Below are 22,352 nucleotides of genomic sequence, written 5' to 3'. Positions count from 1 at the left end.
TGCTATTTTAACAGAAATAATTACCCATCTAACCTCTTTACCCTGTGAAACAAATGAGGTAGAGAGGTTTGATTTTCTAGATATAAAAGTTATAATTTCTTTCTTTTTGCTTAAGGCTGGTGAAAAGTATTGGTAAGAAATCTAATGATCATTCCTTTTCATTGCTTTTTTTTCTCTAATCTTGTTTCTTGTAGGACTATATTATTTCCTTTTAATTTATAGCAGTAGTCAATCATCTTTATTAATTTCACCGGGTGATTTGTCCACTCAATATTCAAGGAGAGTATTTTAAACTTAGCATAGGCTGGGGACATCAGTTATATGATAAAATGTAGTGAATATAAAGTTGAGTAATAAAGAACAAAAAAAACAAGCCTCCGTAGCTAATATTAAAGAAAGAGAAAGAAAGCTAGAAAGAGAGAGGAAAGAACGAAGGGGAACTTAATGAGTCAACATAAAACCCCAACAATAGAACTAATAGCCCAAACCCACCCACTGGAGACCTAGAACTCAAATATCCACCCAATGGACAGCAGGAGAACAACAGATGAGGAAGTACCCTGGCACCACTACAGCCGATGCTGAACAGAATAAGATGGAAGATTGTGGTGAAAGCCATTATTTGAGGAAAGTCAAAGAGAAGGGAAAACAAATAGATGATAGTTTTAAAGAGGAAACCAGAGATGAGAAGTAGTTGACGAGAGGACACATTGTGAGAAAAAAAGAAAATAACATAAACTAAGACAAGATAATCTGCAATGTGATAAACAATTCAAGTGAGCAACATAATGATACTTTAAGGTGAACAAAGCAATCTAGACAAAGCAGGTTGTATCTGTATTGCAACAACAGAGTAATCCACTGCATATAAAAGTAGTTAGCAATTGGAACAACCCTATGTACCCAAGAGTTCAGATACATTTAACATCACACGCACAGAAAAAATGGGAATTAATGGTACCAAGTAACATACAATGACATAGAGATGGCATAGAAAGAACTGCAGTGTTAAATTCTAGTACAAACATAGATACAACTTCTGTTATTACAAATTAGTGTTTTAAAATAAACATGTTGAGTACTAAGCGTAAGAATAAATGACTAATACACATGTAGAAATGTATATCATGATGGTGCAAAGATATTGGTTGGAGGTGGAGTTAAAAAATCTAAAATTGATTCAGTATAAAATTCTAGATCAACCATATAAGCGGAGTCTGCAATTGCAAAATAGTGACTTGTGGTAAACAGGCTGGATATTAGCAGTAATAATAAGCAATTAATATACATTTAGAAAACATATATCAAGATATTGCAAAGGCATTGATTGCAGGCAGAATTAGCAACTCTGAAATTGAGGCAAATAGAGCAATGGTACCATAATGATAGAAGTGAGTGGTAGAGACAAAAGGTCATTCCAATTACGGAAAACAAGGGTGGGACAAAGATTTCACAAGCGTATAGCACTGAACCATTCTCTAAATAAATATAAGACAATACATTCTCTAGTAGTTGACACCTAGCAGCAAGTATCCAAAACCAAGCAACCAACAATAAGTAAATGGAATAGTGAGTCAGCAGGGATTCTTTGATTTACAACAAATCTTGCCCAAGCATGCGAAGATAAACACCTCTCAGGAGAAACCCAAACATATTCACATCAATAGACACAACTACAACAAGCAGTCAATTTTACAGCTTCAAGTTAGAGAGAACAGATAATCAACAAGAACAAACATTCATATAGTAGAAATGAGTAACAGTATATACAATAAGATATTCAACTGGACATATCTGGAAGATCAAGGGTGGATAGATATGATGATAGATCTGACAGTTCACTGCAGATTCTCGCCTTTCCATTGAAAATAATCTGGAAGGCCCTATAAAATGGAATGGAATTGAAAGTTTACGTAGCGTGGTGCAAAGGATTAAGAAACACTTCCTCATTGAACAGTCTCTCATGAGTAGTCCTGTGAAAATAGATATTTTAATTCCATCCCGTCACATTCTGAATCCATTTCATAAGTGAGATTATTTCTTCAGCATGTCTGAATCACAGAGGCTTGAAAATGAAGCATCTTGCATGGGTAGATTTAGGATTCTGATTATGAGGTTGTTTACCAGAGGGGACATGATGAGCACACTCAATTTTAAAGGGTCTAGAAAAAGAGATCCCCAATACAGTAGGTAGTCAAGATTCCAAAAACTCAAGACAGGAGTTGGCCGAATCCTTGGACCCCTCCGGAAGGCCAAAACTATGGAGATTCTCTCTGCGATTACGATCCTCAAGCTCCATGACTTCCCTTAATAGAGAAGCAATTTTGGTAGAAGCAGCATCAGATTATTTTTACAGAGACGAACAGCAGTCCTCAACTTTACCAACACAGTTTTGAGCTTTAAGAGTTCTGTATGTAAGGTCTTTAATGTATTTCCTGATTCCCTGGATATCATTCTGCATCATTTACATGTTGGTTTTAGTGCTTTGAGTCAAATCATGAAGAGCAGCAAGTCTCTGTAGGACAAGATCCAATGACGTAGCTTGATCTGTTTTGGGTTTGGCTGGCTGGTCAGGAAGGGCTGGAACAGGTTTAGCACTTTTAGTGCCCGACTTGGGAAATTGAGCCTTTATGATCACAACAAGGGATTTGCAGGAACACCTTTGCTGGAATGGCAGAAATATCAAAAGGTATAAGCTAGAAGAGAGTATTAGGAAGATTGCAGTGAGGTGACAAGCAGCCTGAGGAATAAGGAATCATCCGGGCAGATGCAGAAACATATTCACAGCCAAACAGTAATTAGCAAAGGCAAGGTGGTGAAATCAAATTAGTAAAACAGAAAGAAGTGGCCTGGTCAAAAATTACTGTAAGTGTGCCATATTGAGTCTGGAACCATGAGTCCATTAATAACACTAAAGTGATAGCACAGGGCTAGAAAAAATTCCCATCAGCCCACCCATCTGGTGGAGTATCGTCATGTGGGAGATGTATCATAAATCCAAATCTTGATCAACGCACCTGGTAATGATGCAAAGATGGATTTCGTAGATATAGTCTTAGACCACAGTGCTTCACTGGTGATGCTAATGGAGTGCAGTGCAAGTGAAAAGTGAAGGTGAAAATAAAATTGACACAAAGGACCAAAAATGAATTTATTGGGTATGGTACTAAGGTCAAGCTTAAAAAACAACGCCCAATAGTTTTAAATAATAACTATATCAAGGCGTGGTGTAATGAGGTCGACATGTTTCAGCTAGATGGACAACTGGTCCTAGCTTTCTTCAGGACCTGGTGAATGTATGCGACTGCAACCTACAGTAGGTAAATTACAATAATGGTGCGTTTGTAAACTTATAATGGATAAATCCTACCAGTTACTCTGAGCCCAGATGTATACTGGTGGTAATCCAGTGATGCGTTTTTTCCAGCGTTCTGTGGGAAAATGCCTCACCTCACCCGGCACCCACTCGGGAATAAGGAGGCCCCGCTCTGTCCGTCGGTACCTCTACACCAACATCCGAGAGGGAGTGGAGGTGAAATCAAATTCCCTCTTTAATAAAGTGTTGGTGAGACAAAAGTATGCTGAGCGAGTGGTCTGAAAAATATAAGTAAGAGAGGCAATTATCTCAGGATGAATTAATATCAGACAGATTAAGTTACTATCATAGATGCTTGCTTGGCAGTGGGCTGAGACCAATGACATGAGCAGCACATGAAGTCGCCATAATAGCAAAGCATGGAGACTTGAAGCTAACAGGAACTAGAACAAAGAATGAACACTGGAGCATAGAAAATACGGACCTTCACAGCTGGCAACCATCTCAACAGTGTGCCTGACTGTGCCTGACCCTAACAAAATGGATGACTAAGGGGTGTATAGTGATTAAAAATAAAAGCTATGTATGAGGAAGAACAAGCAGAAATATACTTGCAATTGCGATATAAGTTCAGTAAAGCACACAATGCAGTCAATGGTATGGTCATTTCCCATTGAAAAGAGAGTCCACAAAACACAAGATTAGGTGCAATACCAGGTTCGTAATTAAAGCTGAGTAAATGGAGATAAAATGCTCAGTCTGGACAGAGAACCAAAGAATCAAGTATGGAACAGCGGGCAGGGAGCACTCCTTGTGAAATGAACAGCGACGCTCCCACGAACGGGGAATGACCGTTTAGGTCCACCAGTCAGAGGGGAGGAGGGCGGATGCACTCCGAGAAGAGAAAACCCTGTTTGCAGACTCCCAGTCTTTAGACAAGTGGGTGCCCATGGAAGAAGGTAGATTAAAGAAGCAAAGCGCTCCATAAGTTGGCTGGCGACATAGGCGAGGGTCCTGGCAGCAAGGTATCTACTTTTGAGGTATCAAGATGCGGGACTGACCTGGTAAAGGCTCAGATTTCTCATGGCATCAGCAAGAGCAGCATGATCAGGAGGCCATGTTCCTCGGGTGTAAGCCAGGCCCTCCCAGGGCACGGGATTTTAAGTTGTACTTGTCCTGGTGGTGGTGCCCCCCCATGCCCTGTACACTTTGTTGTGATGTTGGTGATACTGCTCCTGCCTAACCCATAAACTTTAGGATGAAACAATTTTCCACCAAAAAGAGTCCTGAGAACTGAGAGAAGACAGGGGCTACCTGCAACTGTTCTGTCTGAAATGCATCGCTGGTCGGCCTGACTAAATGGTAGGTCCTGTGAGCAAAAATCCTGTTCAGCGGGACCTCCCAGCGAAGGTACACTGCATTGTGGAGCCCTTGTCGGCCATAGCTTGCAGCTTCGTCCTGCTGGAAATTTTCAAATGTATTAAGTCCGAAGGTAGAAATCTTCACCACAACACCGTCTGAAGGGAAGTCAAGACCAGGCCGAATCCATCTTGTGTATCTGACCCACGATCCATCGTGGTCAGCCTTAACTTTTGGCTTTGCCCTGCTGTCATGCGACCAGATACCTGCAGTTGGCGCTTTGATATTTTAGGCTCTATTTTACATGAAATACTTTAAAAATTCATAACTCCGGTTTTACTGATTGGATTCATTTTGTTTTGATGTCTTTTTTTTATTGAACTTTATCCTATTTTTTTTATTAAATTTTTTGGGGGGTTTCCTTGTGTTTTGATTTAACTTTATTCCTGTTTGTGTGCTGCATAAATATCTTACACAGTGCCTCTAAGTTAAGCCTGACTGCTTTTGTGCCAAGTTACCAGAAGGTTAAGCACAGGTTAATTTAGAGACTTCTGTAGTTCCTTCTTGAATCAGGTTTTCACCCCCTCAATCAATACCCAGTTTCTTGCATCCCCTAAACTGCTTATGTCAAGCCTTGGTAGTTGGCTCTTTACACTTCTGACTGCTACAAAGATTAATTTTGATTCTTTGCCTCTTTCTTACACACCAGCCTTGGGTTGCTTGTGTTCTGGTTCAGGGAGTACCTTGCATGTCCGTTCGAACTGGACTGTTTTTATTGAAGCAGGGTCAAGACTGATTTTCATATGATGGGTCCAAACTGAGGTGGCATGGTGTGCAAAATAATAATGGATTAGGATGCAGCCCCAGGGTAATTACCAGTGGCTGAGATTAGTTCACGCATTCCATCCATCACTATTTGTATACTTCAATGTGATGACCTAAGTGGGATTGGCATGCCCAGACATGAATCCGGTGCATACTGTGCCAATGAAACCAAGCTATATACGACTAATGGCCCTAATAAAGGGGAAATCGGTCTTGGGTTGCTTGTATTCCAGTTCCGGGAGAACAGCTTGACTGTTTTTATTGGAGCAGGGTCAAGACTGATTTGCATATGGCTGGGTCCAAACTGAGGTAGCATGGTGTGCAAAAAACCAATGGAGTATAATGTGGTCCCGGGTAATTACCAGTGGTGGAGATTAATTCAAATATTCCATCCATCACTATTTTGTATACTTCAGTGCGACACCCTGAGTGGGATGGGTATCCCAAAACATGGGAACTGGGAACACTGTGCCACTGCAACCAAGCTGTACCTGACTAATGAACCCTAATAAGGCAAAACATTCTTAGGTTGCTTGTGTTCTTGTTTAGGGAGGACCTGGCCTGGCAGTTTGGGCTGCACTGTTCCTGTTAGAGCCGGGTCAAGTCTGATTTGCCTATGACTGAGTCTAAACTGAGGTGGCCTGGTGTGCAAAATAACGATTGACTGAAATGCAGCCCGAGTAATTACCAGTGGCTCAAACTAATTCAAGTACTCCATCCATCACCATTTTGTATGTTTCTTTCTTACTGACTATGGTGCTGTCCTCACTGTTCTGGGGGCTATTTGTAATTGGACTTAATTATTTTCTCAGCGCATTGGTTCTTTGCATTGTTTAGGCACATTAGATTCCATACTACATCACTTCAGTGTACCACATTTCTTTTCAATAAGGGAAATATGATTATCATAGGGAAACTTTGTTTAATATGACTCCCAATATGTTAGTTGTTATTTTTATGCTGTGTGTGTCCAGGGCCTGTATATTAAATGCTACTAGTGGGTCTGCAACACTGATTGCGTCACCCACTTAAGTAGCCATTTCAACATGTCTCAGGCCTGTCATTTCAGAGCCTGTGTGTGTGCAGCTTTAAACTGCCATTTCGACCTGGCAAAATAAACCTTAGGTAAGGTCCAAATCCTTCATTTTTAATGCATATGAGCCACTTTTAGGGTAGGCTCTGGGTAGCCCAGATGGCAAGGTGCAACATATTTAAAAAGTAGGACATGTACGTTTAAGTTTTACATATCCTAGTAGAGAAAAACTCTCAAATAAATGTTTTACTACCACAAGACTTATTACTCCCATAGGATACTATTAGAGTTACCTTATTACATGTTATAAGTGCCATTTCCAAATGGTGAAAGATGACTGACTCATGTTTCGTGTGTCTGGAATCCTAATTTAAAATCTTAATCTATGGTGAAGTTGGATTTTAAATTACAATTCTGAAAATATCACTTTTAGAAAGCTGGTTTTTTTGTACCTTAGCCATTTGGTGCCTGCAGCTTGTCTCTGGGTCACATGACTGGGTGTGGGTGACGTTTGGGCTTTGTGTATTTCTCCTAGACAGCCACACACAATGGGAGCTTAGGTGTGACTGGATGGGCCATCATTGGCAGGATGGGAGGAAGGAGCTGGCACAGCCCACTTATACTGGAATAGGCTGCCTCTGGAAGCTTCTCCCCACTTCACTTGGAGTGGCTCAGCGCTCCTAAAATCAGTCGTTTGGGCTCTTCACAACCACAACGGAACCTGTTTGCCCTGAGACCACGCAACTCACACCGAAATTCAGTGCAAACTGACGCCAGTCCGTCTCTTCCTAAAGCAAGCATCAATCACCAATGGAGGGCCAACAACGTGAACCACCAGCCCGCCCGCCCACTTGCCTGCTCTTCGTGCCTTGCTGATCACCGCCCGTGACACTCTCCTTGCTCCCCGCGACCCTCTCCAATGCAAACTGGATTCTTGGCACAAAACCTGAGAAAGTAAACCTTCAGTGGAACTAATCTGGGACTGTATCCAACCCGCGCTCCATCGCAGATGGCCTGAACTTTTGACTTTGACCTGGTCCATTACAACTAGATAGCCGCAGTTGGTACTTTCTGCTTTTAGGTGCTATTTTACACTTTAATCTTTAAAAATTCATAACTCCGGTTCTACTGATTGGAAGTTTGTTGTTTTGGTCCTGTTTTATTTATTAAACTTTGTTCTAATTTTCTAACCTGGTGTGGGATACTTTTTGTGTGGTGTTTTCACTGTTTTACTGTTTGAAGTATTGCACAAATACTTTACACATTGCCTCTAAATTAAGCCTGACTAATCTGTGCCAAGCTACTATGTGGTTGAGCACATATTAATTTGGGCTTTGCTTATGCCATGCTCCGACAAGAATTGCGGTTGCTCTTTGATCAGGGCTCACACCCCAGTCTAATAGTAACCCAGTTTCTTACAATCTCCAAATGGTAACTATATACTGCTATTCCAGGTTGGAAAATGTAGTCATGTAGACAAAATATGAATTAAATATTTCAGAAGAACATATACTGGATGCATTTCACATCCATGAAAATATCATGTCCCTCGAAAATAATTATCAAAAATAAGCAAATATCTAGTATATCACACTTCGCATCTACTGCAGAGGCCATTTCTGTGCTCCAACCAGGAAAAACGCAGCACTTCTCGTAAAGTGATCGTGTCTGTTGGATTCAAAGTGTTCTTCACTGCTTTCGCACCTGGGGCAAGTTTGCTTCCTTAGTTGTGCTAGGGCAGATAGGAGGACTTCGTTGGCCATGTGCAGACCTGTGATAAAGGGTCCAGAGCCTTCATGTATTTCACCTTCTTTCAGCATTATCGCTACTCACCCAAAACTGCCCTTTCTTGGTTTACAGATTCTAATGCTGCCACACTCTGTGCTAACGTTGTCTGTAGCGTTTTTCATGCTTCTCCTAAATCTGGCCAACTTGATCTGTCATATCACAGAACGTGGGGGGTTTGTTCTTACCGAACTAGAATGGCTACTTTTTCTCACTTTGCCAAGTTTATTTTCCTAGACCAGAATGACTTTGGTATTCTTGTGCTACTTCCTGCTCTTCTACTCTTCAGGGTCCTGTTCTTCCCTACTTAAGAAGCCCAAGTCTGCCATTCCACGTGTCGCAAATGCTGTAGGTGTGAGCTTCATCCTCCTGGTTATTACTGTCGGAGTTTCTTTTTTTAGGGCTTTGCTTTTATCCTAGAATCCCAGTTCATCTCTTGGAAGCCCCGCTCCTTCTCCTGGAATCTTGTTCCACCTCTTCGAATCCTGCTCCAGGATCTGGTTCTCATCTACTCAATTTCAGGGTTTATGAGTGCTGGGCTTCTCTACTCAGCTCTTTGGCAATGGAGGTCTTTGGAGCCTCTATGGTTTTTTCTCAATTTACTGACCATTCAGACAGACACTTGTTCCTTTTAAGTGATGCAGAGAAGTGTTAGGCAACAAAGTGGTTACAGGAAGGAGTCACCCTTACATCTGGCAGCCTTGATAAGGTGAGACCGTTGGGTCAAGCACTTGACAAAGTAAAAAAATGAAAAAATAAAGTTTGGAAGGTTGAGGAACACAACATGCCAGTCACATAATTTTTCTTCCATTGCCAAGAACTATTAAAGTACCAGTAAACATCAGAGCGCTGAACTCATATCTAGAATTGAACACACAAGCCCTCATTATGCTTGCCCCAGAAATTTGTACCATATTTATTGCACCCAATATATTCTGACACCACATGGATCTGAATTTATTGGGTGCAGTAAATTGAACCCTATTACAATTATTGTTTGAAGATGAGCAACCATTGCCATTAGTGCATTAAAGTTCCCATGCTCGGTTATTTACCCGTATCTTTTTCCTCAATACAGTAAGACAGGTTTTAATTTTATTTAGTTTTATTTTAATGTTAATACAGCTAAACGCAAACATGATTCTTCTATTTTCAGGGTAGATTTATGGTTGTTTGAGGGCTTCTGAAATTCCAATTATTAGACTGGTGGAGGCCAACAACCTCACTTCCAAACAGAATAATAACTATTTAAAAACACATTAGATACAATGATTCATTCTTACTTCTTACTATACATACCAGCCGCTCTACTGAAAAAAGCCCCAAGTGATGTAACCAACTCTGTCTGCTTCCACCTGAATGTTTTCTGAACCTTCCCAGGCACCAGGATCGCATGACTGCACTGTTTCTAGTTTCCACAATAGCCACTGTTGATTTGATATTATTGCTATGAGTCATGTTTATTTCTTTGCATGTTGTAATTTTAACACAAAAGAGGCTCGCCCACGTGTGATGATTCAAATGATCAATCGCAAACCTTGAATAACATCTTGCTTTTCCGTGAAACCGAATCTGCTTCCTGTATAGAGAAGATGCAAACAAAATATTTTATTACACTATTCTAGAATGTGATCCTATGAACAATGCCACAAGCATTTCTTGTTTGAGTGCCAGTTTCAAACGTTATGTTTACTTTGCAACCCCAGAACGAAATTATGACTATGGTCATGAGAGAACCAGATCAACTTTCTAAAAATATCTCTTGTCTCAGCCTGGTCTTGGCTTGGAACACCAATTGTCTTAATGATATTCTAGATTTTTTTGTTTTGCTTCAAAATAGGATTACAAATTCTACACAGAGTATTAAGGGCCTGAAGCATCATTGGGGAAGGCGCAAAGAGTGAACGTAAATTTTGTCCAACTTTTTGTGATCTGCCCAGAGTTATGCAATGTGATTGATGCGCTGACCAGACGCATCAAAAACTATATGTTGACACTGCCTCATGAATATTAATAAAGCAGGTCACATTTTGTAACCCTCTGCAGATGTCTGTGAATGCAAGGATAGAGATCTGCAAAGGACAGGCAACTTCTGCTGCTGCTTATGTGAGATATTAAAAAAAAGCAGCCCCCATACCTTATCGGATAGGTGCCACTTTTTAAAAACATGTTGGCATGATGGTAAGATATGGTTGGGAACATACATGTGTCCCCTGGACCACTAGCTGCTTTCCCCAAGGCCTTGTAGCATGATAGCCAAATAGAAGGGCCTCACAGAGACAGTTTGACTATTGTGAATCAGTTAGCTCTCCAGATTAGGGTCATAAAGTGTTCCGATTAAGGAAAGTTCTTAATCACCAACAATTTCACACCTGGAGAGATGTTCAACGTATGTTATATACATATAACCAACAATAAAATGAGAAATGTTCTTGCTCATTACCTAAAAAGAGATCAAATGGAATGCCCTTAACACTCAGGGCCATATGCATCAACACATTTTCCCATAGACACAGAATGGGCAAAACCCTTTGATGCATCTGGCCCTTTGTACTTTCTTGTTCATTCCCCTCTTCCATCCCTCCCAGCAAACTCATCTCTATTGAGGGAATGTTTTTGGATTTACATCGTCTGCCATGGAAAACCAGCTGTCACAATGTCTCACACAGATATTGTGGGTCATGTTTCAGTAGTATCACCTTCTACTGCCTCATTGATCTGAGGATTGCTAGGAATCCTGGGGCCTGGTCTGTGCTTGTAATATAGGCCTGTTAATACTTTGAAACACATGAATAGTTGGTTATTATTTGTAAACTAGTGGCAGCCAACCTGTTGATGACATGGTGGAAATCACTATTGCTCAGTCATTGCGTTTTTACCACCACTCACAGTGCGTGGAACTCACATGATGTGCTTGACAGCTCACATTATCATTCAAGGCCTTCAATCGGGTTACTATGTAGGACACATTGTTTTGTCTCCTAGAATACATTGTATTTAGTCCATAAAGATTTTATATACATGTATGTCCTGAAGAAGGCCGGGATTAACTGCAGGAACCGCTGAAACGCTGCATCGACAGAAACTGTTTTACTGTAAAATTCTTAATGTAAACATTAAGAATTTAATGTTATCACACTTGTGTAAAGGTTTTTAACAAAAAGATTAAGGATTATATGTTATTATGTTTTGTAAGAATGATTATTGGGATGCCAATTAATTTGATGGTTAATATATGAATGATTATTTGATTCTCATACAGTTTTTGATGGTGTAGCAAACTGAGTTTTCTTTATTGGGTAATTTTTTTTCAATTTTGACCTGGTACACTTGAAAGGGCTGCGTTCTGCATCCACACAAAGGGCTGCATACCACCTGTAGTTAGTATGGGGCCAGGGCAGGAAAGGCAGGATACCTGTGCATTTTAAGAGGGAAAGCTTGAAGCTTCTCCTACCACAAAGGCAAAACTAGGTATACATTTTGGGCCTCACCAACTTTTCAGTAGACTTCTGGACTTGTGGATACTTTGCCAGGAAGAAGAACTGATGTGCTGCTGAAACGGCTACCACTCTGCTGGACTGCTACTTTGAAGGACTGCTGTCCTACTGTGCTGACCTGCTGCCTTTTGCCCCCCTACTTGGGTAAGACGGACTGGACCTGCATCTGTTGAACCCAGGGCAACCAGAGTGACTCAAAGGGCTGGGTGGCTGGCCACCTGGCTACAGCCTCAGTGACAGAAGGCTCCAAAAACCTTGAACCCAGCATCTCGACTCTGCGATCTGTGAGTCGCTGTCAAATGGTGCCACCACAGTCCTGGACCCGTGGATGTCTCTGTGGACCAGTGAAACCAATGCTTCTCCGCTGGTGCGCAACCCCAAACAGCCTCTGCTACGTGGATCTTCTCGTTGCAAGGAATCCGCATCGCCCTCACAGCCCACAGTCTCACCAGAACTGCTGCTGCGTAACAATCTACAATGCAGCCCCTTGAATCCTTCTTCGATGGCAGCTCGACGACTCCACAGCCCCGCAACTCCTTGAAACCAGCGCATTCACTCTGATTGCCCCACGCATCCTCGACGTTGGACCTCGCATTGAAGCATTTGAGGCTCCAGGGTGTCCATGAGAGCAAAATGGTTGACTGTTGAAAGCAATTGTGAGGTCCAGCTATATCAGGAGGAAAGGTTCTTCACCTGTAGTCAAGAGGGCATTGTCTACATTGTGTACGGTAGGACTCACCATGCTGCAGCATGGTCTGAAGCCATAACTGCCAGAATTAAGTTGTCAAAGTACTATAGACACTTGGTTTCCTTAACACTAGGCCTGGGAGGTGAAATCCGCTCTGTTCGCGGAGTTTGCAGTGTTTTTGGAGTGTTCCGCTCTCTGCCGAGCATGCAGAGTTCCAAAATGGAGCTGAGTTTTTTCCTAGCTTGCCAGCGTTAAATTGGCGAGCGCAAGAGGAGAAAATCCAACGCTAGACCACTTCTAGAAAAATCTACTCAAGCAGCAGAAAGAAGCTGCGCCCTCTAATGCTGCACGTGGGGCCGTTTGCACTGGCTTTCCAGTGTGGGACAAACCTTGGAGCTACAAATCAGCACAAGCAGTGCAACCTAATGCTCTCGGCCGCTTGGCGAACTCAGCATAGTACGGTAAAGTTTTTGGGTCACTTCATGGAATTCCGAATAGCAGAACTATGTGAACAACACCCAGGCTTACTTAAGACTAATGAGTGTTTTGTGGAAGTAACAGGTGTCCCTGAAAAGAATCACTAAATGAAGATAAAAGCTGTAAACAGACTATGAAGTGCAGTTTAGCAGGTAGCATTGGAGAAAATGTGACCACTGCCAAACACTCATTCAGTTTGAACCCAAGATAAAGAGGATTGAATCCAATATGATAACAGAAGATCCAGAACAGGAAGTATCTAAGGGAAAACAGGGACAAAATCATCAACCAACGGGCGAAAAGCACGCAGGCAAAAGGGATAATTACCAGAGTGCTCTCACCCCATGGTACTGATTGTTCCAACTCCTCATAAAGGATAGGACAGAAAGTAGGTGTTGGGAAGAAGGAGGGAGTGACCAACAAGAAATGTTGCTGTCACGAAGAAGCACGAAAGGACAGGTACTATGGTGGTGGCCATGATGGTTTGGGAAGGACAACCTATGTCACGACCTGTTTCTGGAATACTGAGAGAAGAACATAATGCCATCTTGCAAAAAATGAATAAGCATGCAAGGGCCTGTATCAAAGACATTTATCAACAGCTTTCACATTATAGATCAGAAGACTGTAGGAGTACGTTGACCAAATATTAGAGATGGGAGATGGTTTGTAATATCCAAGAGACTTCAATATTGAGTGCAATACACAAAAGGCGCGTGCCCAGTTGTGGACCTTCATCCTACTCTGGAACAGCATGTTAGCACAAACACTTGAGCTTCTCACATGCTTGGCATCAGAGAAATTGAAAATTAGAACACTGTGGCCCAGTGGGAACCATCACACCACCATCTCCAAGAGATGCAAACCATTCTCCCAGAGACACGCCAATGAGTCTGCAGCTCCCGTGACTGGTGCTGTCAGCACAATTAACACACCCAGACTTCATCCCCAGGCTCTATGGCAGTACTTGATCCACCAGTTCCTCTCTAGTCATTAGGAGAAAGCTTTTCTTGCCACTTAACAAGGTCCATGTACCTCAGCTCTGTGCATGTTTGGCTTTTCCCAGGTGTGTCCCTGATATCTGTCAAGGCGCCATTATAGGTGGAAATGGGTCTCTGAGTTTTAGGATATCCAGTCTCCAATTTCCTACAGCGTGTAAATGTCCCAATTCCTTAACCTCATTATACACTTTTATAATAAAATGTCAATTATTTCTACTGTGATCAGCACATGCCGTATGCAAAATGTAAATGGCAGTTCAAAAACTGAAGTGCTATTCCTCAAGCAAATATATCAAGTTAGCTTTGGCAAATTAGCTACAGGCTATTAAAACTCAAAGCAAATGCTTTTCACTGTGTACATTAGATACCACACAACCACACTAAGTGATCTTTAAGTTATACAAAACCAAGAATAGCATAAATACAATTTCCCTATATTATACTGCGTCAATTTATTTAGTAAAATAAGGGTAAACTGCCCTTACATATCATCCTCTTTTCATTCCTATTATCACCACAATAATCTACCCATAAACTCGACAAAATGCATGGTGAAAGTGCTATTGTAAAATTAATATGTGCATTCTCAAATTAGTTACAAGCTGATAGGAATCAAAGCAGCATTACTATATTTTTGATGTTAAAAATATACCTGAAATTAAACTAACACAGTACTTGCAAAATGTGCAGTTTTTTAAATCTAATTCTGCCTTAATCTGAAGCTTCATGTGACCTAAAATGGAAAAACATAAATGCACCAAACCAACAAAGGCAGTTCCAGGGATTTAGACAGAATATCGGTGCTGGCAAATGGCCCTCTCTGCAGGGTCATCCCCAAACTTTTTTGCCTTCCTCCTGTACTTTTCTGACCTCGTTTTAGTTGGCCTTAGGACTCTGAGGACTTTACCAGTGCTACAGTTCATGTGCTCTCTCCTCTAAAAATGGCTCATCTATATATCACAAAATTGAGCCCTCTGGTCTATGTGACAGGAAACAAAATTGCAAATAGGAGGGTCCCCTTTATTAAAAGAAATCCCTCACCCACCAATGGTGGAGTGCTGCATCATAGGGATTCTCCTCGTGCCATGAACCCTCGCAGGTCTAAAAAATCTCCTCGGACTCCCCGCATGTTGATTGTGAATTACTAACATTGGTTCATCCCCAATTGGCATATATAAGTTATTTGTAAGTCCCTAGTAAAGTGCACTACATGTGCGCAGGTCTTGTAAATTGTAATTCCCAATTGTAAAGAGACAGACTTTTCAAGTGTGGTGTATCTGTAATCGTAATTTAAAATCCTAATTTATGGTGAATATTACAATTCTGAAAATGCCACTTTTAGAAAGTTATGCAAAAAGAAGGGGTAAGGCCCTGAAAGGACAGACACCAGGACGGGACGTATTTAATAAGTACAAGAAAGGGGGGAATCTGGTGCTCTGGATAATTCATGCAATTTTTTTACTGCAATAATCACAATGAGTTACTTAATATGATTAGGTCCTTTATTTAACCTTTTTTCTTAAATAGCTTTTTAATCTTTTTTGATTTATTTACAATAGGAAGAACGTAGGTAAAAGAGACTTCTAATCCTTCCAATCCAACACATATCGAAACACTCCTATATTTACAGACATTCACATATCTTTTCAACATTTACCACAATATACATTACATACGTTTATCACAATACAACACAACATCAATATAATTCAATCAGTCAATCAATCAATCAAAGCATTTGTATAGCGCACTACTCACCCGGAGGGTCTCAAGGCGCTGGGGGAGGGGGGTCCGCTACTGCTCGAACAACCAGGTCTTGAGCTGCTTCCTGAAGGCGAGGTGGTCCTGGGTCAGGCGGAGGTGGGTCGGGAGGGAGTTCCAAGTCTTGGCGGCGAGGTAGGAGAAGGACCTTCCCCCTGTGGTGGCTCTTCGGATGCGGGGGACGGTGGTGAGGGCGTGGCCGGTCGATCGAAGCTGGCGTTTGGGAGCGTAGAAGTTGAGGCGGCTGTTTAGGTATACTGGGCCTTGGTTGTGCAGGGCTTTGTGTGCGTGGGTGAGGAGACGGAAGGTGATTCTCTTGTTGACCGGGAGCCAGTGCAGGTCTCTCAGGTGTCCGGAGATGTGGTTGCTCCGGGGGATGTCCAGGATGAGTCGTGCTGAGGTGTTCTGGATCCGCTGGAGTCTCTTCTGGAGTTTGGCGGTGGTTCCGGCGTAGAGGGAGTTGCCATAGTCTAGACGGCTGGTGACGAGGGCCTGGGTGACCGTTTTCCTGGTCTCGGTGGGGATCCACCTGAAGATCTTGCGTAGCATGCGTAGGACGTTGAAGCACACCGAGGAGACGGCGTTGACTTGTCTGGTCATGGAGAGGGAGGAGTCCAGGATGAAGCCCAGGTTGCGTGCGTGGTCTGTTGGTTTGGGTGCGCTGCCTAGGGCGGGGGGCCACCAGGAGTCGTCCCAGGCAGAGGGTGAGGATCCCAGGATGAGGACTTCCGTCTTGTCCGAGTTCAGTTTCAGGCGGCTGTTCTTAATCCATTTGGCTACCTCTTTCATCCCTCGTGTAGGTTGGCTCTGGCGGTGGCGGGGTCGTTGATGAGGGAAAGGATCAGCTGGGTGTCGTCGGCGTAGGAGATGATGTGGAGGTTGTGCTGGCGTGCGATGGCTGCGAGGGGACTCATGTAGACGTTGAAGAGGGTTGGGCTGAGCGAGGATCCTTGAGGGACGCAGCAGATGACTTCGGTGGCTTCTGATCTGAACGGGGGGAGGCGGACTCTCTGTGTCCTTCCGGCGAGGAAGGAGGAGATCCACTCCAGTGCCTTCTCCTGGATTCCGACGTTGCTGAGGCGCTGTACTAGGGTGCGGTGGCAGACGGTGTCGAAGGCCGCGGAGAGGTCTAGGAGGATGAGGGCCGCTGTTTCTCCGTTGTCGAGCAGGGCTCGGATGTCATCGGTTGCTGCGATCAGGGCGGTCTCGGTGCTGTGGTTGGCCCGGAATCCAGACTGCGAGAGGTCGAGGGATCCGTTCGTCTCAAGGAAGGCGGCCAGCTGCTTGTTGACGGTCTTCTCGATGACTTTTGCGGGGAACGGGAGTAGCGAGATGGGTCGGTAGTTCTTGAGGTCGGTGGGGTCGGCTGAAGGCTTCTTTAGTAGGGCGCTGAGTTCGGCGTGCTTCCAGCTCTCCGGGAAGGTAGCGGTGTTGAAGGAGGTATCGATGATGTCCCGCAGGTGGGGTGCGATGACAGCGTCGGCCTTGTTGAAGACGTGGTGAGGGCAAGGGTCGGTCGGAGATCCGGAGTGGATGGAGTTCATCGTGCGGATGGTGTCTTCGTTGCTGATCGGGGTCCAGGCTCGAAGGGTGGTGGTGGGGGGCGGTGGTTCGGTCGCGGCATGCCGTTGGTTGAGAGCTGAAGCTGTTGTGTATATCCGCTATCTTGTTGTGGAAGTAGGAGGCGAGGGAGTTGCAGAGGTCTTGCGAGGGGGTGATGTTGTTGTTTCCGGCGTTGGGGTTGGAGAGCTCTTTAACGATGTTGAAGAGTTCCTTGCTGTTGTGTGCGTTGTTGTCCAGTCGTTCCTTGAATGCAGTTTTCTTGGTGGTGTGGATCAGCTGGTGGTGTTTTTGGGTGGCGAGCTTGAGGGCAGTCATGTTGTCCGGTGTTGGGTCTCTGCGTCAGGCTTTCTCTAGGGCTCTGCAGTCCTTCTTGGAGCTCTTGAGTTCGTCGGTTAACCAAGGGGCTTTCTTGCTGCCGGGTCTGCTAGGCGGGGTCCTCCGAGGGGCGAGGTCGTCAGCGCAATTGCTGATCCACTTCGTGAGGTTGGTGGCTGCCTGGCTGGGGTTCGTTGTGCTGGTGGGTGGGTTCTTGCTCAGGGAAGTTGCGAGCTGGTCGGCTGTGATCTTGTTCCAGCTTCTGCGTGCAATCTGTTGCTGTTGGTGGTGGATCGTGGTCCTTCTGAAGCTGAAGTGGACGCAGCTGTGGTCCGTCCAGTGGAGTCCGATGGCGTGGCTGAAGGCGATATCCTTGCTGGATGAGAAGACGGGGTCGAGTGTGTGTCCGGCGTAGTGGGTGGGGGTGGTCACCAGTTGCTTGAGTCCGAGGTTAGAGAGGTTGTCCAGCAGGGTGGTGGTGTTGCGGTCATTGTTGTTCTCCAGGTGGAAGTTGAGGTCCCCTAGGAGGATGTAGTCCGCGGAGGGGAGGGCATGCGGGCTGACGAAGTCGGCGATGTCCTCGCTGAATTGTGTGCGTGGTCCCGGGGGTCTGTAGATGAGGGTGCCTCTGAGGGTGGTCTTGGGGTTGATGTGGATCTGGAAGTGCAGGTGATCGGCGGGTGCGAGGGTGTCGTCGGTGTTGGTCGTGATGCGGATGGAGTTCCTGTGGATGATGGCGAAGCCTCCTCCTGTCTGGTTGACGCGGTCCCTCCGGATGATCTTGTAGCCGTCCGGGATGGCGATGGCGATGTCGGGCGCTGAGGAGGCGTTCATCCAGGTTTCCGTTACGCTCGCGGATTTTGCGAATTTTCGGTAAATTCGCGATCCGCGAACTCCCGCGAATTTACCGCGAATTCGCAAATCCGCGAGCGGCGGATTCCGGGGGCAAAAGTTCAAGCCTTGCTGGCCTGTTGTAACTATTTTACGATGGCGCCGGCAAGCTGCCAGCGCCATCCTAAAATAGTTACTAAGTTAGCTTCAACAGGAAGCTCTAATAGATAAAATAAAGCAGGTGCTCGAGCACCTGCTTTATTTTATCTATTAGAGCTTCCTGTTGAAGCTAATTTAGTAACTATTTTAGGATGGCGCTGGCAGCTTGCCGGCGCCATCGTAAAATAGTTACAACAGGCACAAAACGGTGGTGTCTTCTTGAATAAATATGAAGGGCAGGGTTCATTCTGGCACGATGGTCCTGGCACAAAAATTAAACCTCAACCGGAAGCACTTACAGATATCAATTAAGCATGTGCCCTAGTTGAAGCTTAAATTCAGTGACTCATTCATCGGCCCAAAAAACAATCGTGAGCGTTGTCAAGGCTGGGCAGATGTGCCTTCTTCCCAAATATACCATCGAAAATCAGCTGTGATGCTGGACAGAGGCCTTTGCATCCTTGACTTTCACGAGCGCAATCCTCGTGCTGTTACTGTGGCCAGGAGCTTCTGTATCTTCATCTGATGCTCTGATCGGTCTCTGACCTTTTATACACACAAGAGGCATGTGCACTCGCATGGAAGCCCCGTCCGTTTGGCCCCGCCCACACACTCGTGGTGTGCACCGTCTTCCCGCCATTTACCCACTATGATAGCTCACTCAAGGGACCCCCGCGCCCTTCGGCGCGATTGCATAGTAACACACACCTGGTCGCTGTAGACAACTCTCTGGCACTTTAGGCAGCTGTAGTGTAGTAAAAGCACTATACATTTACCCAACGAGGTAGCACTTACTGATTATCCAGTAGAAAGTACTCCAGTTGAGTAGAGGTATGGCACAAAACGGTGGCGTCTTCTTGAATAAATATGAAGGGCAGGGTTCATTCTGGCACGATGGTCCTGGCACAAAAATTAAACCTCAACCGGAAGCACTTACAGATATCAATTAAGCATGTGCCCTAGTTGAAGCTTAAATTCAGTGACTCATTCATCGGCCCAAAAAACAATCGTGAGCGTTGTCAAGGCTGGGCAGATGTGCCTTCTTCCCAAATATACCATCGAAAATCAGCTGTGATGCTGGACAGAGGCCTTTGCATCCTTGACTTTCACGAGCGCAATCCTCGTGCTGTTCCTGTGGCCAGGAGCTTCTGTATCTTCCTCTGATGCTCTGATCGGTCTCTGACCTTTTATACACACAAGAGGCATGTGCACTCGCATGGAATCCCCGCCCCAAATCCGCCGATCCGCAAATCCGCAAAATCCGCGGATTTTGCGGATCCACGATCCGTAAATACGCAAATCCGCGAATCATGGATCCGCAAAATCCGCCCATGCTTAGTGTCAATCAGGTTCCAGAGCTCGATGGCGTGTCTGTGGACGGAGCGGGTGTTGAGTAGGATGCATTTCAGGTGGCTGCTGCTGTTGCTCGTTGAGGTCTTGGGCACTGCTGGAGTGGTGCAGGTCCGGATGCAGGTGAACTTGCAGGAGTTGCAATTGCAATCGACATCCAATTTTTCATTTGCAACTGATAGATACAAATTAATTCTTTGCAACTGATAGATACAATGCGTTTCAAGCCCCAGGGGACCTCCAGGGGCTCTCATCAGGGCTTCTGAATTATATACACATTGGTATGATCTGCTGATCGAAACTTATTTCATCATGCTTGCTGCTTTCTGAATGATGGGGGAAACCCACTGGACTGACCCTCGCCTGTGCGGGAGGTGCAGCTTTTCCAAAGATCGATATTCTACAACACGATATTCTGTTGAATACGTGTCTGAATCTCCCTAGCAGCATCCTACCATTTTTTTGCCACTACACACGAAAGTTAAAAATCACCGCATTGTGGGGCATGTTATCAAGACAAGTGACAAAATTATCGCCGTTTTAGCAGCAGAAAACTGCTGCTAAAACGGCGATAATGGGATTGATAATATGCTCTATGTAATTCCAATTGAAGCTCATGTTAAATGTGAAGGGAATCTAACATGGGCTTCAATTGGATGTTAGAACTGGCTATTTCTGGTAGGCTAAGGCTGACGCCAAAGCCAGGCAGAAACCACCATTCTAGTCAGGGCAAGGGAGTCACACGCCAAGATAACCCCTGCTCACCCCCTTGGTAGCTTGGCACGAGCAGTAAGGCTAAACTCGGAGGCAATGTGTAAAGCATTTGCGCAAGCACACAACAGCAACAACATCCTAGGCACACCACAAAAGGAACTCCACACAAGGTTATATAAAAATAACTTCTGTATTGTAAAAACACATCAGATAGAAATCACACATGTACATTGTGCCAACTGGCACGGGCAATATTCATAAGGGATTATTTACAGGACAGGGCCACATGGGCCACTGTCAGAATCAACACTTTGTAGATCATAGAAAATAAGATATAACATCACTGTAACACAAAATAACAGTTATAAATCACAACCAGTAACTACTGGTAAAGGTAGGTACACACTACGCAATACTAATAACCATAGGCCTAGATCATGCATGGACACATAACCTCTCTAGTATAAACTATACTAGGAAAAACACAACCACCTAAGAATAAAATACATTTAGGGGTGTAAGCAAGAACACAAAACACATGATGCATCAAACATTCAGAGGTGTAGGAAAGGAAAAACACATGATGCATCAAACATACATTCAGCGGTGTAATATCAAGGAGGACACATGATGCATTAAAAACATTCAGGGGTGCCAGGAAAGAAAACACAACTCAATAGCGCAAAAACACATGATGCCTAAACATTCAGAGGTGCACGGAAAAACCACACAATTGCGTAAAACCTTACATAAGCCACCACCTGTGGCAGTCCCTAGGCCAACTGGCCTTGTTTGGGCTAGGACGCCCTGTAGTCCAAAAGTCAGGGGCCTAAACGGTGCAGGTGCCCACTACTTGCTGGGCACCTGGGAACATCCCAAGACCTAAACGGTGCAGCTGCCCACTAATTGCTGGGCAGCTGTGAATCAACAAACTGCGCCAGGGCCCTCACTGGCCCTAGAACAAAAGCTGTGCCAAGCTGGAGCCACACAGGCTCTGCAAATAACTTTTGCCCCCTAAGAGCCCTCTCTGGGCTCGCAAAACAACCAGGTAGGCAGTGAGCCTCTCGGGGCGAATATGCCCCCAGGGAGCCTTCTCAGGGCTCTACAACGTTGGGGCGACCCGCTGCCAATCGGGGCCGCCCTGACTCTGTGCCTCTCAACCAGCACCAACAGCAGCCGCCCGGAGGCCCCCCCCCAGCCCTTTCTACTCACGGGCTGTCTCTCTGGCGGGGGCTCCTGCTTCACTCGCGGCGGCGTGCGCGGGGCTCTCTCACTCGGGAGAGCCTCGCGGGGGAACCAGGCGACTTCGAAGGCTTCTCCCGTGGGCGGCGCGGGCTCCTCTTCCACAATGGAGCCCCGCCTGCCCCTTCAGCCGCCGAGCTCCTCTTCCCTCCCCGGACTGCGGGGCGGGACTTCCGGCCGGGCCGCGCCACCATTGGCTGGCCGGCCAACCACTTCCGGGTGGTCGCGGGCAGCGCGGCGGCCCGCTTCAGGCACTCGTAGGCTGGGGCTGAATTAACCGAGGAGTGGGCTCCCTCGAGTTAAAATATAAAAATAGCGGCCAGGCCCCTGGCGGGGTGAGCACCTGCCAGGGGACAATATCATAAAAAAATAAGCGAGGTGGGCACTCGCAAAATAATTAAATAAACGGGGTGGCGCCCGTAACGATCCCACGAGG

The 22,352-nt window shown here is 44.9% G+C and overlaps 1 long non-coding RNA gene across 7 annotated transcripts in view; it reads right to left on the bottom strand.

Annotated features, from left to right (window-relative positions):
• LOC144785985 (uncharacterized) overlaps nt 1–22,352 on the bottom strand; it is a 207,664-nt gene that overhangs the window by 143,927 nt on the left and 41,385 nt on the right. For 5 of the 7 annotated variants that reach the window (XR_013602070.1, XR_013602072.1, XR_013602071.1 and 2 more), the window contains one exon: nt 9,618–9,897. This is a non-coding gene — a long non-coding RNA (uncharacterized LOC144785985). The remainder of the gene's footprint in view (nt 1–9,617; nt 9,898–22,352) is intronic. The other 2 variants (XR_013602067.1, XR_013602066.1) reach the window with 1 other exon arrangement.

Source organism: Lissotriton helveticus, chromosome 10, assembly GCF_964261635.1.
Source record: "Lissotriton helveticus chromosome 10, aLisHel1.1, whole genome shotgun sequence".
In the NCBI taxonomy this organism is placed as follows: Eukaryota; Metazoa; Chordata; class Amphibia; order Caudata; family Salamandridae; genus Lissotriton; species Lissotriton helveticus.
This window is presented reverse-complemented; position numbering and strand designations above follow the sequence as displayed.